This window comes from Vicia villosa, linkage group LG1 (assembly GCF_029867415.1).
Source record: "Vicia villosa cultivar HV-30 ecotype Madison, WI linkage group LG1, Vvil1.0, whole genome shotgun sequence".
In the NCBI taxonomy this organism is placed as follows: Eukaryota; Viridiplantae; Streptophyta; class Magnoliopsida; order Fabales; family Fabaceae; genus Vicia; species Vicia villosa.
In genome coordinates, this window is record NC_081180.1 from 192,916,302 (window position 1) to 192,935,094 (window position 18,793).

Here is an 18,793-nt window from a genome sequence, read left to right on the forward strand (position 1 = left end):
ATTATGGGTTTTATCATTGCCTCTCATAACCAATAGATTTGGTTATTACATGACAACGAATTTAATTATTTACATTTTATTATTTTACCTCTCGTCATTGCGACTAATAGATTTAGTCGGATCGAGGAGAAAATTAATGTTAATGTTTTCGCCAAATGAGCAGTAGGATTGGGCAAACCCTAATACCTGAATAATCTCCTAGTTTTTTTTTGTGATTTTTAAAGTAATTAAATTAATTAAAACAATTAAATCGAATAGTCGGGATAATTGAATAAATCGGGAGAAATCCTAAACCCTAGTCATTAGCCTAATCCTATTTTAATATCCTAATCCTAATTAAAACAAATTAACTAAATTAAACAACATATACTTATCATTAATCTAAATAAATAATAAATAAATAAAAATGCAATAGGAACCTGGCACCAATCCAGTGTGGTTGACCCTTGAATGCCCATGGTAGAGATGCAATTCCTGTACGTTAGATTAGAATGGTAGGAGATCTAATGGCTTCTGGTTGAGGGTGTATGATGGCCACACATGGAGGGCAGCGCGTTGGATCTACCCGCCTGGGTCCCACGCGTGTTCTCAATGAACCAATCATGTGCATGAGAGAGAGTTTGAAAGGGTTGACTACCCATTATGACGGAGACACGTGTCGCACGCTCGCGAAATGTGAACAGAGTCGCCACTAAATTATTTATCCCAAAGAGGGTAAGGAATATCAGAAAACCTGGAATAAAGAAAGGATAAGAGAAGGTCTTGCGACCAGAGATAAGGTACGGGAGTCGGTTACGCAAGGGGAAGGTGCTAGCACCCCTCACGCCCATCGTACTCGATGGTATCCACCTATGTTTGTTGCTATCTAAAGGGTGTATAAATCTAAAGCTCAATCAAAGGAAATGCATGCAAATGAAGGAAAAGAAACACGGGGAAAATAAGGTTTTTAAATAGTTGTGCTCGCTTAGGCCCCGCGACCTAATGCCTACGTATCCTTTTCAGGAATCAGAGCGCCGTAGTTCGGCTCTTTAGTTTTTGTTTGTTTTTGTGTTTTTTAGTGGACGAAGTTACATTCGCACTCCGTTGCTCGACCTCTGGAGTCTTAAGCTGGGAATGGAGCGGAAATAACGTGTCCGATTAAAGAATGCCTCGGAGGCGAGATAGAGAAAAGAGTTTGAGCGTTCAAGTTGCACCCTAAAGCAAGGGAGACTCGAGTTGCTCTTTGGTTTGTGTTTTTTAGAATTTGGGAACTTACGCCCGAATGGTTCCCTAAAGCAAGGGAGATCCAAGCACTCGAATGATTCCCTAAAGCAAGGGAGATTCAAGCTTCCATTCCCTTTTTAATGATTTTCACTTTTTTATTAATGACTTTTAGTATTTTCTTGGTGTTTTTTATGGGATTTAATTTGGATAGTTGTTAGGTGTTTTAAAGTTGAAAAGGAAAAGAAACTAGCCTAAGTATGAAGGGAATTTCTACCTAATGTTATCATGGTTTCTACCTAAGGTTAGGAATAAAAGAATATGAAAATAAAGATCACAATTAGAAGTCAACAAGTAGGATACATGAAAATAGTACAAGAGCATGAAATAGAACAAGTCAAAATATAGCACAAAAGTGAGATAAAGTACTATTATTTTTATGTTGATTTTTTATGAGAGAAATTGAATTACAAGTCAAGTAAAAAGACTAAAAAACAAATAGCCTGAAAACTAATATTTTTTATGATTATTTTCTATGTCAAAATTGGCATTTAAAGGTCTAAAATGTACGAGAAAAATCAGTATTTTTATTACCTGGAAAAAGATGGAGAAGAAATCTAAATTTAACTAAAAGATGAACTCAGGGGGGTGAATATTGAAAACGTGGGTGTGAAGAGTAAGGGCGCTGGGCCCAACAGGGAGAGGCCCAAGTAGATTGTTTTTGTTACAGAATTTCTATGCCAAAAATGCAATGGGCTTAGGGGTGTAGCTAGCAATTTGGCCCAGAGATTTGATTCAGTCCAGATTATTATTATTATTCAAGAAAAGCAAATAATTAATAATAAATAAAATACAAAGGGAATAATTGAAATTGGGGGAAATAGGGTTCAAAATGTGACGTTTCAACTCTCACTACTCAACTCTCTCGTTCCCCTAGCGAACGGCGGATAGCTCCGCGAACCACCATCCCCAACCTCTCAAACAGTAAAGCTTCACACACAAACCCTGCCACAATTCTATTCCTAACCACCGATATGAACTCGGAGAGCTAAATCGGAAACCCTAAGTATTGGGGATAAGCGTGATTACATTCAGAGTCCCGATGGGAGCATATATGGATAAATAAGAGTCAAAGAATGCTTAAATGGAACCTGTCAAGGCGGCCTGAACTTCCGGTACGGTGGCGGAGATTCACGACCACCGCGAAATTCAGGTGAGCAAGTCTTCTCCTCGTTGCCTACTCCTCTTCTCTTCTTCTTTTTCTTCTGCACTTTCTTCTGAATCGCGAGCTTATGCGTTGTACTCTGTTGCTACGTTGAGATTGTGACAAGAGTGATGTGTTTCTCTGTGCTGATTCTCTGTCGTTGTTGCAGTCGAAGGTGATGGAGATGAAGATTCGACGAGTTGCAGATTGAATTTTGATTGATGATGAAAGTTGAAACGAGATTGAAGAAGCTTCTTGATTCTGGATATGTGGTTAAGATTGAAGAAGATGAATGAAGGTTTTAGTGTGAGGATTGAAGAGATTGGACAATGTGAAGTGCAGGTGAATGGTAGTGAAGTGCAGAGATTCTGAAATGGAGAGTGTGAAGTGTCTAGTGGTGATGGAATCGTGGAGAGTGAATCACATGAAGATGAGAAAGATGGTGAGATGAAGAGAGTGATTCTGATTATGTGAAGAATGGCCAAGGACTTGAAGAATGAATCGAGAGCCTGTTATATAGAGATGAAGAGGATTAGTTTTCTGAAGGTTAGTTACAATTTTCTGTTATCTGTTAGTAACTGTGTAACTGTTTTTTTGGAGGTTGTTAGGGTAGTTATAAGATGGTTGAGGTTAGTTAGGTAGTAACTGAATTCTGTTGGAGGTTATAAGTTAGTTATGAAGTTTGTTATTAACTGTTAGGGGTGGTTCAAGTGTTAGGAGAGTTAGTTACAGTGTGAATGAGGTAGTTATAAACTGATTTTTTTTGTTAGTTATAATAAAACTGTTACACAGAGTTGGTTAAAAGAGGCTGGAACTGATGGGTGGTTGGTTAAAGGTTAATTGGGTTTTGATGTTGTGTTGATTATGTATGTAGTAGTGTAGGTTAAGCTGAATGGTGATGCTGCTGTTCTCTTTTTGTATGCAACATGGTACAAGGGGTGTATATATGGTTGTAATTTGAAACTGGATAATTGAATGTAAATGAGATATGCTTAATATGTTTTTGTATGTGCTACTATATACAGGGCTATCATGATATTATTTTCTGAACCGATACATCATGATATGGCTTGTGTTTGATATGCAGGGTTATGGTACCATGATGTGTCAAGGTATATGAAGCAATTCTGGAGTGCTTTGAAGTTTGAAGTGCAAGGCATGGAAGTACACCAACAAAGACAATAATGAGGATATCTTGGAAAATAAGTTTAGGGAGAAAAGTTTAGAGATAGGTGACATGAAAGTCAAAAGGTCACTTGGTCAATTTTTGTATGTTTTCCTTTGTAATGGACCTGAATTGGTTGGAGGTGTAAATGAACATGGCTCTTGTAATGTATATTGGAACTTTGTAATGACTCCGGTACCTTGCATTACACTTTGGCAGTGACATGAATCAAGTATAGAATGGATTTGATGTTAAGTTGAAACACTTTTCTTGAAAGTCAAACTGATTTGGTCAAACTCAGGAGTCAAAAGTCAATTGTTGTGAATTTGTATTTTCTTCTTGTAATTTGATGTGAATTTGACTTGTAATGAAGTTTGACATGTAATACACTATTTCCTCTAGTGACAACTTTCTTTTTCCTCCACTTTCAATTTTGAATTTCAAGTCTTTTCTCCATGGGCTATTTTTTCAAATTCCGAAATCTCTTCTCTCTCTGTATCTTGACCCAGCATCATAAGACAAAAGCTCATGGTTGACTTTGACCAAAATTCGAAGTTTCATCAAATGCCTCCATCATTGAAAATAGCCCAATATAAACTCTAAAGGAATGAATCCATACTCTTGTAATGAAGCTTTAAGCAAATGACTTGTACTCAAACCTAAATTGGTGAATAAATCAAATGAAACCTCAATAATTCAAGATCCTTGATCCCAATGTCAATTTTATTGATTAATGATGCGTGAGTTATATTAATGCCTTAATGGAAAAATGCATAAGAATGCGAAGCTTAGCCAGTTAGCATAAAATTAGATGGGCAAATTTTGGGGTGCAACAGCTGCCCCTATTTAATAATCTTAAACCTGAAAGTGAGATTGGCGCTAGCCTTTCGATCATTCAAGGTAGAAGAGGATTAAATATCAAGAGAACCTGAAAATTTGCCTAAAAAATGAGATCCACTGGGAAGAAGAGTATCAATTCTCGGTTAAGCATATTAACTCTGGTTTAACATGAAATAGGCATCGACTCTGGGTCGAGAAGGAAAAGCAAGTTAACTCTGGGTTTAGAAAGAAAAGGAAAATCAATTTTGGGTTGAGTAAGAGGTAAGTATCAACTCTGGGTTGAGGGATAAAGGAGAGTCAACTCTGGGTTGAAATAAAGATAACCGTCAGCTCTGGGTTGAGTGGGAAGAAATAAAAGATAACCATCAACTCTGGGTTGAGAGAGAAAGAGAAACAAGAGGTAACCGTCAACGCTGGGTTGAGTGGGAGAAGACAAGAGATAACCGTCAACTCTGGGTTGAGAAGGAAAAGAAACAAGAGATTACCGTCAACTCTGGGTTGAGAGGGAAAAAAAGAACAAGGAGTAATCGTCAACTCTGAGTTGAGAAAGGGATAACCGTCAACTCTGGGTTGAGTGGGAGAGAAAGATAATCAATTCTAGATCTAACAAAGGATAACCGTCAACTCTGGGTTGAGTGTGAAAGGAGAAAAGATAACCGTCAACTCTGGGTTGAGTGTGAAAGGAGAAAAGATAACCGTCAACTCTAGGTTGAGTGGGAAAAGAGAAATCAATAAGAAATAACCGTCAACTCTGGGTTGAGTGGGAAAAAAGACAAGAGAAACCAATTCGGGATTGAATAAAGGATGACCGTCAACTCTGGGTTGAGTGGGAAAAGAGGAAAGATGACCGTCAACTCTGGGTTGAGTGGGAAAGGATAATTAACTCGGGGGTTAAAAGATGGAAGGAAATCTACTCTGGGTTGAACACAAAAACATCAACTCTGGGTTGAAAAAGGGATACCATGATTGACTTTGGGAGATGACACCACAATGGTAACTCTGAGTGATCCAGTGGACTATCAATTGAATATTTTGTAGGGACCTCAGCTTGGCTTATGCTCCATATGCAATGTTTGATTTATTTGTGCACTTCTGGGGATGCAATGCAATGATTTCTATATGCAGTGTATTGATTGATCAGGGTTTCTGCTTTGTGTAGGGATATATTAGGTGGAGTTCTGACACTCTGTTTGAGAATCAAGGTAGGGTGGATGCCCCTGATTTTGTTGATGATTGGATCATGTGGGAAAAGTGATAATGAGAATGCAATGATATGTATGATGTATGCATGATTATGAATGGAATGATTGTTTCCAAGATATAAGGAGTGGATGGAGGATGCCTTTGTGGAAATGTCATAGCTTGAAGGATAGCCCTTGTGAAGGTGAGGTGTTTTGCTTGACTCCTCGACACTTATCTTGATATTTGACACTCGATTTAAGATGAAGAAATGTTATTGGCATTGGCATGCCCCAACTTGTATGATCTTATGATGTGCTTGAATCATGGAGATGTGCAATGGTCTGCCCCAGTGTTGATCATAGAATGAATGCCCCAGATTGAAAGGAACTATTCCACCAGAAGGATGTTTCAAGTATTTGCTTTGCGGATGACCAACCTTTGCCTTTGTAAGATTACTCGATGGAATTTCAATGTTGAACTTTCCTTGGTATCAAGTACTTGCTTTCAGATTAGAGACGATTCTGTTTTGAAAAGGATAATGAGAATGCAATGCACATGTTAATCTCAAAGAAAAGTTTTATTTGTCAAAATGTTGTACTGATACTAACACAAATGACACAGCAACATTAGGAGTCAGTTTGACATGATTTTACAGTTTGTATGCTTTCGGAACGAACCCTACTTCAATTAGGACTTTTGAGGGTTGTAACGTGGCCGGGTTCACGGTTTGAGAAACAAGGATAAAGGCTCAAGTTCTACTTAACCCACCCCTTCTTCGTGATGTTCTCTAGTCCTACGTTCAGCTAGTTCAACACGAGTATTTGCCTTTCAGGAAGGATTGTGAGGATGGCTTTGATGGAGGTGGCAGTCACCCTTTGGTGCTTTCGTTGATGATTATAACAACTTGTCCTTTGGAGGATTTTTGTTCTTGTTCCTTTCTTTTGCTTTCCCTAACTTTTTCCTGGACAGAAAGTTTCTTTTGATTTTGGTTTTCGTTGTCCAGCGGGATATGCCCTAATTTTTGCCTAAGTCAATTGCTTCAAAGCTTTTCTTTTTTCTTTTGACTTAGCGGGCTATTGTTTCTTTTTTTTATCATGATTCATAACTTTCTTTTCATTCTTTTTTTTGTCTCGTTCGGGAACAAGTTGTATGACTTTGGTGATTGACTTGATGAAAAGGTTGTGACTGCCTTCTTCTTAGTGAATGGGAGACATCCATTGTGGATTGTGTTCTTCCTTTTTTGTTGCGAGAGATAGAATTTGATTGATCCTCTGATGGAATACCTGAAAGTTGAGCGCTCGGTCGCACTAACTGAAGACTACCCTGCCCCTGGTTAAGATTGAGGGTTTTGTATTTTTTGAAAAGAAACTACTACTCCTTAGGCTCAAAGGGGTTGACGAAGGTTTCACTCCCTTATAACTCCAGTGTTTAGGAATTGAAACAATGCCTGTACATCGTCAGCAGGATCTTTGTTCCAAAAGCATACAGTTAGTAGTTCATGTGTTTTTGATTTTCATCATTCTCCTTTTTTAGTTGCTTAAGACAAATGAGTGAAGTATCAATGAACATAATGACAAAGATGAAATGATTTGAGAAAAACATGTATATTGCATTATTTTTATTTATTCGAACAGAATGAGTTTCTTACATTGAGAAGTACTTGATAACAACAAAAGTAATACAGTTGAAGATACTTAAGAAATCTATACAATGGCAAGTTTGGCCTTATTTTGATGCAAATGAAATTTTCTTTGACAAACATAAATTCTTTAGGCTCCTTTGGTGGAAGGTGCCCCCTTTAGGGGGCATGGAGTTTTCTGATGGTGGCTTGATCTTATTTGTAATTCCCCATGATTCTTTGTCTGTGAGCTCTTGTCAGATATCGGTGTGGAGGAATCGTCTTGACTGATCTGATGGAGAGGAAGAATGGTAAGGGTCTTGGTAACCATGGATGCACATGCATGAATGCAAAATGTTAATGAAGATGCAAATGTATCATAAATCAGGATCAAGGTTCCAGGCCTCTTGGATAACATCTTCTCATGGTCAATAAGATATGGTCGAACCTTCCAGATTCAGAGGTTCAACGTTGCTTTCTGGATAAATAGCTTGGGCATAAGTCAAAGATGGTCGAACCTTCCAGATTCAGAGGTTCGACGTTGATTTTGATAGATAACTGTGCATAAGTCAAATAAGGTCGAACCCTCCAGATTCAGAGGTTCGACGTTGATTCTGATATATAACTGATGTAGAACTTCTGTATAAGTCAAATGTCCCAGGATCAAAGGTTCGACGCCTTTTGTTGAATAGCAGAAATCCGGGTATGATGAAGGTCAAGTTTCCTGTCCCATCCCAATCTCACAGGTATGTAGTCTAGACACGGACAAGTGGTCCCTAATGGTCACTAGGGTCTACAGTTCCCATGGGGTACAAAGTGTTTGAGGCAACAAGCGTGCCAGACACAGTGTTCCATGAAAGAACCTCGCCCAGCTGTGGTACCCCATGTCAAGCTCGATCATAGCAAGCGCTACGGGAGTCAACATGAGCATCCACGCTAATCCTATGTGTCACTGGCCTGGGTAGTGGGCCTTTTACCTCACAAAACCCCCCACCTGCGAAGACAAACAGAAAAAATATGTGGCCCCCACGGGGGCCCATAATATAGTCCAGAATGCGAGAAAATAAACATGATATGCAAGCAGTAAATATACATGATATGCAAGCATAAAATAAATGAAGCGAAGCGTAAGAAATATATAAGCACACCCTATAAACAAACTAACAAACAAAGGCTAGGATCGACTCGCTAAGTACGGACCCGCAATAGGTCTAACGTCCCCAGCAGAGTCGCCAGCTGTTGCACGCTCGCGAAATGTGAACAGAGTCGCCACTAATATATTTATCCCAAAGAGGGAAAGGAATATCAGAAAACCTGGAATCAAGAAAGGATAAGAGAAGGTCTTGCGACCAGAGATAAGGTACGGGAGTCGGTTACGCAAGGGGAAGGTGCTAGCACCCCTCACGCCCATCGTACTCGATGGTATCCACCTATGTTTGTTGCTATCTAAAGGGTGTATAAATCTAAAGCTCAATCAAAGGAAATGCATGTAAATGAAAGAAAAGAAACACGGGGAAAATAAGGTTTTTAAATAGTTGTGCTCGCTTAGGCCCCGCGACCTAATGCCTACGTATCCTTTTCAGGAATCAGAGCGCCGTAGTTCGGCTCTTTAGTTTTTGTTTGTTTTTGTGTTTTTTAGTGGACGAAGTTACATTCGCACTCCGCTGCTCGACCTCTGGAGTCTTAAGCTGGGAATGGAGCGGAAATAACGTGTCCGATTAAAGAATGCCTCGGAGGCGAGATAGAGAAAAGAGTTTGAGCGTTCAAGTTGCACCCTAAAGCAAGGGAGACTCGAGTTGCTCTTTGGTTTGTGTTTTTTAGAATTTGGGAACTTACGCCCGAATGGTTCCCTAAAGCAAGGGAGATCCAAGCACTCGAATGATTCCCTAAAGCAAGGGAGATTCAAGCTTCCATTCCCTTTTTAATGATTTTCACTTTTTTATTAATGACTTTTAGTATTTTCTTGGTGTTTTTTATGGGATTTAATTTGGATAGTTGTTAGGTGTTTTAAAGTTGAAAAGGAAAAGAAACTAGCCTAAGTATGAAGGGAATTTCTACCTAATGTTATCATGGTTTCTACCTAAGGTTAGGAATAAAAGAATATGAAAATAAAGATCACAATTAGAAGTCAACAAGTAGGATACATGAAAATAGTACAAGAGCATGAAATAGAACAAGTCAAAATATAGCACAAAAGTGAGATAAAGTACTATTATTTTTATGTTGATTTTTTATGAGAGAAATTGAATTACAAGTCAAGTAAAAAGACTAAAAAACAAATAGCCTGAAAACTAATATTTTTTATGATTATTTTCTATGTCAAAATTGGCATTTAAAGGTCTAAAATGTATGAGAAAAATCAGTATTTTTATTACCTGGAAAAAGATGGAGAAGAAATCTAAATTTAACTAAAAGTTGAACTCAGGGGGGTGAATATTGAAAACATGGGTGTGAAGAGTAAGGGCGCTGGGCCCAACAGGGAGAGGCCCAAGTAGATTGTTTTTGTTACAGAATTTCTATGCCAAATATACAATGGGCTTAGGGGTGTAGCTAGAAATTTGGCCCAGAGATTTGATTCAGTCCAGATTATTATTATTATTCAAGAAAAGCAAATAATTTATAATAAATAAAATACAAAGGGAATAATTGAAATTGGGGGAAATAGGGTTCAAAATGTGACGTTTCAACTCTCACTACTCAACTCTCTCGTTCCCCTAGCGAATGGCGGATAGCTCCGCGAACCACCGTCCCCAACCTCTCAAACGGTAAAGCTTCACACACAAACCCTGCCATAATTCTATTCCTAACCACCGATATGAACTCGGAGAGCTAAATCGGAAACCCTAAGTATTGAGGATAAGCGTGATTACATGAATCGAAGCATTCAGAGTCCCGATGGGAGCATATATGGATAAATAAGAGTCAAAGAATGCTTAAATGGAACCTGTCAAGGCGGCTTGAACTTCCGGTATGGTGGCGGAGATTCACGACCACCGCGAAATTCAGGTGAGCAAGTCTTCTCCTCATTGCCTATTCCTCTTCTCTTCTTCTTTTTCTTCTGCACTTTCTTCTGAATCGCGAGCTTATGCGTTGTACTCTGTTGCTATGTTGAGATTGTGACAAGAGTGATATGTTTCTCTGTGCTGATTCTTTGTCGTTGTTGCATTCGAAGGTGACGGAGATGAAGATTCGACGAGTTGCAAATTGAAGTTTGATTGATGATGAAAGTTGAAACGAGATTGAAGAAGCTTCTTGATTCTGGATATGTGGTTAAGATTGAAGAAGATGAATGAAGGTTTTAGTGTGAAGATTGAAGAGATTGGAGAATGTGAAGTGAAGGTGAATGGTAGGTAAGTGCGGAGATTCTGAAATGGAGAGTGTGAAGTGTCTAGTGGTGATGGAATCGTGGAGAGTGAATCACATGAAGATGAGAAAGATGGTGAGATAAAGAGAGTGATTCTGATTATGTGAAGAATGGCCAAGGACATGAAGAATGAATCGAGAGCCTGTTATATAGAGATGAAGAGGATTAGTTTTCTGAAGGTTAGTTACAATTTTCTGTTATCTGTTAGTAACTGTGTAACTGTTTTTTTGGAGGTTGTTAGGGTAGTTATAAGATGGTTGAGGTTAGTTAGGTAGTAACTGAATTCTGTTGGAGGTTATAAGTTAGTTATGAAGTTTGTTATTAACTGTTAGGGGTGGTTCAAGTGTTAGGAGAGTTAGTTACAGTGTGAATGAGGTAGTTATAAACTGATTTTTTTTGTTAGTTATAATAAAACTGTTACACAGAGTTGGTTAAAAGAGGCTGGAACTAATAGGTGGTTGGTTAAAGGTTAATTGGGTTTTGATGTTGTGTTGATTATGTATGTAGTAGTGTAGGTTAAGCTGAATGGTGATGCTGCTGTTCTCTTTTTGTATGCAACATGGTACAAGGGGTGTATATATGGTTATAATTTGAAACTGGATAATTGAATGTAAATGAGATATGCTGAATATGTTTTTGTATGTGCTACTATATACAGGGCTGTCATGATATTATTTTCTGAACCGATACATTATGATATGGCTTGTGTTTGATATGCAGGGTTATGGTACCATGATGTGTCAAGGCATATGAAGCAATTCTGGAGTGCTTTGAAGTTTGAAGTGCAAGGCATGGAAGTACACCAACAAAGACAATAATGAGGATATCTTGGAAAATAAGTTTAGGGAGAAAAGTTTAGAGATAGGTGACATGAAAGTCAAAAGGTCACTTGGTCAATTTTTGTATGTTTTCCTTTGTAATGGACCTGAATTGGTTGGAGGTGTAAATGAACATGGCTCTTGTAATGTATATTGGAACTTTGTAATGACTCCGGTACCTTGCATTACACTTTGGCAGTGACATGAATCAAGTATAGAATGGATTTGATGTTAAGTTGAAACACTTTTCTTGAAAGTCAAACTGATTTGGTCAAACTTAGGAGTCAAAAGTCAATTGTTGTGAATTTGTATTTTCTTCTTGTAATTTGATGTGAATTTGACTTGTAATGAAGTTTGACATGTAATACACTATTTCCTCTTGTGACAACTTTCTTTTTCCTCCACTTTCAATTTTGAATTTCAAGTCTTTTCTCCATGGGCTATTTTTTCAAATTCCCAAATCTCTTCTCTCTCTGTATCTTGACCCAGCATCATAAGACAAAAGCTCATGATTGACTTTGACCAAAAGTCGAAGTTTCATCAAAGGCCTCCATCATTGAAAATGGCCCAATATAAACTCTAAAGGAATGAATCCATACTCTTGTAATGAAGCTTTAAGCAAATGACTTGTACTCAAACCTAAATTGGTGAATAAATCAAATGAAACCTCAAGAATTCAAGATCCTTGATCCCAATGTCAATTTTATTGATTAATGAGGCGTGAGTTATATTAATGCCTTAATGGAAAAATGCATAAGAATGCGAAGCTTAGCCAGTTAGCATAAAATTAGATGGCAAATTTTGGGGTGCAACAACACGCAACCAGAGAGAGAGCATGAGGCTGACCGGCCAATGATGGAACGCCAAAGCATAGTCAATATTTCAGCATCACTGTTCATCATCCCCAAGCTCCGGACCTGCGGAAATTGTCGCGACATTACCTATAGAATTACCTGCGGATTTTTGCAGGTTCTTCTTTTTTATTTCACGATTTCGAAAACCTCCATAACCGAGATGATATTAACCCAAGTCTCGCCCAGATCCACTAAAACGATGGCTGGGAGTTTAATGGCATGGTTATTTTTCCCTAAAACAGACTGTATCCCCTGCTACGAAGTCACGACCTCCGAAGCCCTAACAATGGCCTCTCTCGACCCCTGCGCTAAAACTCAAGAATAGAGCATCAAACTGGTTCTAAATGGCAATAGGAACACATCTAAATGCATAGAATTCGTTTATATTGTATAATGAAAGATCAGAATTATAAACTCTATTAACTTGGTGCAATCTTGAAGGAGCGTGTTCTCGTGCATTGCAGGCTTCAAGAATGATCGAGAATTGCTCTACAAATCTTCAGGAATGGAATAAGATCACTGGCATGGGCTGAAAGTGACTATCCCAAGAGATTCTTCGTGCCCTAGTTCTTTGACGATTTTGTATTCATGAAACCCTAGCCTCTCCTCCTTTTTTCGTCCCCCCTTCTTGCTGAGTATTTTTAGAATATATATGGCCTCCCCTAGGGTTTCTTTGGTGGGCTTGGACCTTAAGTATTTGGAGAGAAAGAAATTTTTATTGAAGAATATATGATTTCTTTCTAAATTTGGAATCCATCTCCCTCCATGACCATGTCCACGAATTTGAACTTATTTTGGAGTGTTATTTGGGCCCTTGGATGATTAGTAACCAAGCCATGCAAATTAATCCTTTTATATTAATATTTTCCTTAATTTATTTAGTATTTAAATGAATAAAAATTCATATAAATAAAAATAAAATCATGAAAGGGTGGGGGTGGATATATAGGCCCTTATATATGTCATTGATGTGTTTGAAATAAATATTCTAGGCCTATTAGTTCAAAAAACCAAGTTTTGGGCAATTAGGGTTTCATGCGTATCTTGAAAGTTGCTCAACTTCAACCATGCGTATCTCACTCAATTTTAATTCTATGGAGGTGTTCTTAATCAATTTAGAAAGCTTAGAGTGTCTTCTAAATGATCCTTTTTGTTTCATCTCAATTGAGTCTTCCATGTTCATGTATGCTTCATTTGAAAAAAATGGCTTCTAATTGACTTTCAAAAGGACCTGTAATGTTTTTGTCCATATCTCCCAAATGGTGCATTTCTTGATTTTGGGCCCAACATCAAAGTTGTAGAGAATGAAATTTCCTTGAGAATAGGCTTTGGTTGGACAATTTATGACAAACCATGTGAGAGTTATGACCGGGAAAAGTTGAGTTGACTTTTTAGTTTAAAAACCCTGATTTGAACCTTTGATTAGGAGAGAGTGACTTGAGTTTAACCATTGAGCCTTGAACCCTTGAAGATGAAATAAGACGGGAAAATTTTGGGGTATGACACAACTAAATCATCAACATATCAAAACATTCACGTCTTAATCACAAACATTCAAAATGCAACTCAATATGCGACTTGACTTTATGCACATGCATGTGGTACCATTGGAGTAAAACTCCCGTCTCAAACAATTTCCATTCGGTCGTCTCAAACATTTACCATTAAGGCCGTCTCAAATGTTTTCCATTAAGGTCGTCTCAAACAATACAATGGATGCGACTCCCACTCCTTGTTACAATTGCTTTGCAGTGCTCCTTCAGATTAGGTTGAGTGTTTGCTGAAAATGATGGTCCAGTTTGCTTTTCGGCCAATTGCTTGGCTAATTGTCCCACTTGAGTCTCTAGATTCTTAATCACCATTTCATTACTCTTCTGGTTTGCCATTGAATCTTGCATAAATTGATTCAATGTTTCCTCCAACTTTGAAGGCTTCTCTTGAGGAGGCGGTTGTTCATAAGAATCTTGTCTATTGAAATTCTCCGGTCTCCACCCTTGGCCATATGGTTGTGCATTTTTCCTTTGTTGATACCCCCCTTGGTTTTGATAAGGAGCTTGCCACTGTGGGTAGTCTCCTTGGTTCTGATTGCCCATGTAATTCGCCTCTGCATTAATAGGTGAATAGTATCCGGTAGGGTGCTCTCCACTACAAAGTTCACATAGAGCAACTTGTTTCTTCTTGTTGGGGAGTTCTTGTAACTCTTTAAGTTGTTGGGAAGCCTTTCCATTTTCTTGGTAAGCTCCTAAACTTGTTGTGAGAGTAGCTTATTTTGAGCAAGAATTACATCATTGGTACCAAGCTCAATAATACCGGGCTTCCTTTGTGGAATCCCCCGGTTGTGTTGAACTTGATGATCATTTCTGGCCATTTTTTCAATTGCTTCTTCCGCTGTCTTCGCTATCAAAGAACCTCCAGCAGTTGCTTCTAACAAAAGTTTGGGTTGTGGTTGAAGGCCATTACGAAGAATATGAATTTCAGTAAGCTTATCAAAGCCATGACTAGGAAACTTCCTCAGCATTGACTTATACCTCTCTCATGCTTCATTAAGAGATTCATTGACACCTTGAGAGAACACTGAAATAGCTATTTTGGCTTCCAACAACCTTGATTGAGGGAAAAATTTATCAAGAAACTTCTCTTCCAACTCATTCCAGTTTGTCATAATTTGGGTGGGTTGGTCAAGATACCAATCCTTAGCCTTTGCGATAAACGAATGAGGGAACAACCTCTTGAAAACCTACTCTTCCTCCCGGTCGAGAGCTCCGATTGTACCAGCAATTTCATAAAACTTTGTTAGGTGAGTATATGGGTCTTCATGATCAAGACGTGAAAAAGGACTAGCATACAACAGGTGAAGAATTCTAGTCTTCATTCTTGAATTTCTCACGTTATCATTTCTTGCAAATTTAGCCACTCTCCTCGGACTATTTGCACATAGACCTCTTTGGGGTGGTGGTGGTAGATCACCTTCCATCTCTTCTTCAATAACTTGAGAAGTTAACGAAGTAGTGGCTTCTTGTCTTAACCTCCTTTCTTTGGCTAATTTCCTCATTCTTCTTGTTTTTTCTATTTAGTCTACGTGCAGTCCTTTCAATCTCGGGATCAAAGAGGAGTTGGTCTGCAAGTACACTTCCTCGCATAAACAAAAGATGAAACACTAACCAAACAAGTGAGCCAAGACTAGGAAATAATTTTTAATTTTAGTAATATAAGTAACACTCAAAACACAAAAACTATTGCCATGCTTGTAATATCTAAACGGCAATCCCCGACAACGGCGCCATTTTGTTAAAAGGGTAAGTATTTCCTTAATCGTTTCCACGGGGATTAGTGCGATAATACCTCCTTTCTAAAGTCAAATGTGTTTTGAGATAAGGTTTTGTAAGAGTTTGGTGACATGAAATGTAGATTGCATAAAAAGAAAACAAAGATAGTAAAGTAGGGTTTAAAAACAATTTGAGAAAACTGTGCCAGGATTAGTTTTTGTTAGCTTGCTTCGTACATACTTGATTAATCATGCATATGAACTTATTAATGATTAATATAACCACACATCCTCTTGATACCGTTTATCTCTAAAGAAATATTATGAGTATTATCATATTAACTATTAGATGCTCTCTCATGCCAACAATCAACATGATAATCTTAAAAGCTTGATACAAGTGATTATCAACTCCCAAATCTATCTCTAGAGTTTGTTTATTGATAGATGAATATCTTTTAGGTCAAGGTTTGAAACATATCTCTCAATATTGATTCGGAACAACAAATAGAACATGAATAAGAAGATATTCACCATATATTAATCATCAACCAAGTTCATACACAAAAGATTAAAAGAAATACATATTTTACAAGCTAACTACCTCTAATCTTGACACAAAAGAAGTTTAGCTCTCCATAGCCATGGAAGCTTCAAAAGCAAGGAACATAACAAGATTCACTAGCATCAAAACTCAAAGAAGATGAAGGAAGATGCTTGGAAAATCTTAAGTTTTTCTCTTGAACTTTGTTTTCTTCTATTTCTTCTCTTGCCCTAGATGTGTTATGAGAAAAGTATGGGTGGTGGAAAGGATAAGATCACCGAAAAAATAGCTTCCAAGTGTCTAAAATCACAATTTCCCAAAAAGTAACTTCGCTTAGCGAGATTGGCTCGCTAAGCGGACTACCCAAAATATCTGAAAAGTAAACAGACCTCGCTAAGCGAGATTGGCCCGCTAAGCAGACTTCAAAATTTGCCTCGCCTCTGTTTCTAGTTCAGCAAAGCGCACTTCAAGTTGGGTTGATGAAAAACACCTCCGCTAAGCAAGATTGGCTCGCTAAGCGGACTTCAAAATAGACTTCACTTCTGTTCCTAGTACAGCAAAGCACGCTTGAAGGTCGCTTAGCGAGCTAGCTGATTTTCAACTTCTTCATTTTAATTCCAAGCCTCTTCTAAGTCAATTCCTTCCACAATTCTCATTCCACTCTTGCCAAAAGCTCAAAAACCTATAAAAAGCAAATAAAAGTCAAGAAACTTAATATTTAGAATCAATTTTTTTTTATGTATTTACAAAAGTATTATGCATAATTGGATAAAAACTTGGGAAAAGAGTTAAAGAATACCACAAAATCTATGAACTAAATAGGTACAAATTGGATTCTAACATCCATCTATCAGTTGGGGCGTTGGAGGGCGGCTTGAATGTTACCCTTTGATTCTCATTTGGATAGGGGCTGTCAGGTCTTCTAGGAACCCATATTTTGTCGAACACAAAAGTGATCATTGCATCCCTCTAGTGACCCTTGCTTCGAGCGAACTAGATACTCTTGAAATCCTATGAGGCCTTCCGGTCATGGATGGAACTACACCTAGGGCACATGAGGGCTTTAGAATTCTTTTTGTGGCAACGAATGAGAAAGTCTAGGAGACTTTCGGCTGCTTTAGGGTAGACAGACTGCATCCGGTCCTCCTCTTTCTAGGTTTGCCTTTCGACTTCCTCTTTCTCAGCATTTTGATTCATATATGCCATGTTGACCTTGAGGTTGGGGCTTTCATTAATCTTAACCTCCTGAAACTTGACTCGAAGGCCCTTAGTAGCCTTCGCCATCTCTAAAACTGCAACAGAATAATTAGTGGTTTCAACCTCATTATCTTTGATGATGAGGCCTTCAGTAGCCTCCTTTTCCTAGATGACAACAAAGTCCTCAACGACTTTGTCTTTGACTATTTCCACCATGTTGATATCCACAGGCTCAACATAGTTTGTGTTAACAACGGACATAGGACCATTGTCCACCTTCATTTGAGTCTTGTTATTGTCGTCAAACTTGAGGTGCCTATCCTTGATTGCATTTTGAATTAGATCCATGGAAAGAAAACATTGTGAGGTTTTATGCCCTAAAAAATTATGATATTCGAAGTTGTTAGTATTTTACAAGGATATGGTGATCCTTGTTTTAACTCAGCCAGATCTACTTTGCCTTCTTCGAAGGCTAAGGAATCATCGTAAATTTCTTGTTCTCCATCTTCAGCTTCGACATATGCAACCCTTTCTTTCTTTGTGACTTCTATTTTCCCTAACTTTCTCAGCTTTTATGCGCTCTACTTGTCGAACTCTATACGCCAACTGGGTCATGTCCCTTAAATAATTGGGGTCTAACTTCTTTCTTATAGAGAAATCTAACCCTCTTGCAGCCATCTTAACTAGTTCGTGTTCTGGCACTTGTGTAAAGCACCTTGCCTTTAGTAGGCGGAATCTGTTGAGATATTCATCTATAGGTTCGCTAAATTTATGTTTTACATTGGCTAACTCACTCAAACTTATCTTTGACTGGCCTATGTAGAACTGTTCATGGAAAAGCCTTTCCAAATGAGGCCACTCTTGGATTGAGTTTGGGGAAAAGGTGGGAGAACTGACTTTTGTTTTTTTATTTCGCAAACAATGTTACAGTGAGCAAGAGTCGCCACCGACTTTTATTTTATCCAATTAGGAAAGGTATAAAAGACTAGGAAAGACCTTAATGTAAGAGTTTGAGTTCGGGGGGTAGGTTATGAAAAGGGAAGGTGTTAGCATCCTTTCCATCCGTAGTTAACTACGGGCTCTTAATTGCTTAACTCACTTGTTTTTGTTTGATTTGTTTGAAAGAGTGTGTGTGTGTGTTTGACAACATTTTGTAAAAGAGTTAACTTTTTAATGATTCATCATTCGAATATATACAAAGTATTTATCTTGAAAATATTTTGAGAAAGATGCTTGAAAAAGCCTTTACTTTGTAATGATCCATGTACGGATATATACAAAGTATTGGTCTGAAGTTGTTTTGAAAACATGAGGTGTTAGGAGTGTTTGAAAACTTGAATTGGTTGTGAGCAAGCAATTAAGAACTACTTACCCTAAGTTGTAAGGTCTTTCCTATTCTAAAGGCTTTCCTTGAGCGATAGGACTATCCATACCATTAGTGGGTAGGTAGTCCTATACATTGGATGTAAAAGGACATCGAAGGGTCGTCCTATGGTCATTGAAGGCAACATGTAAGGATGTCTTGGCTTTCGAAGGGACTAT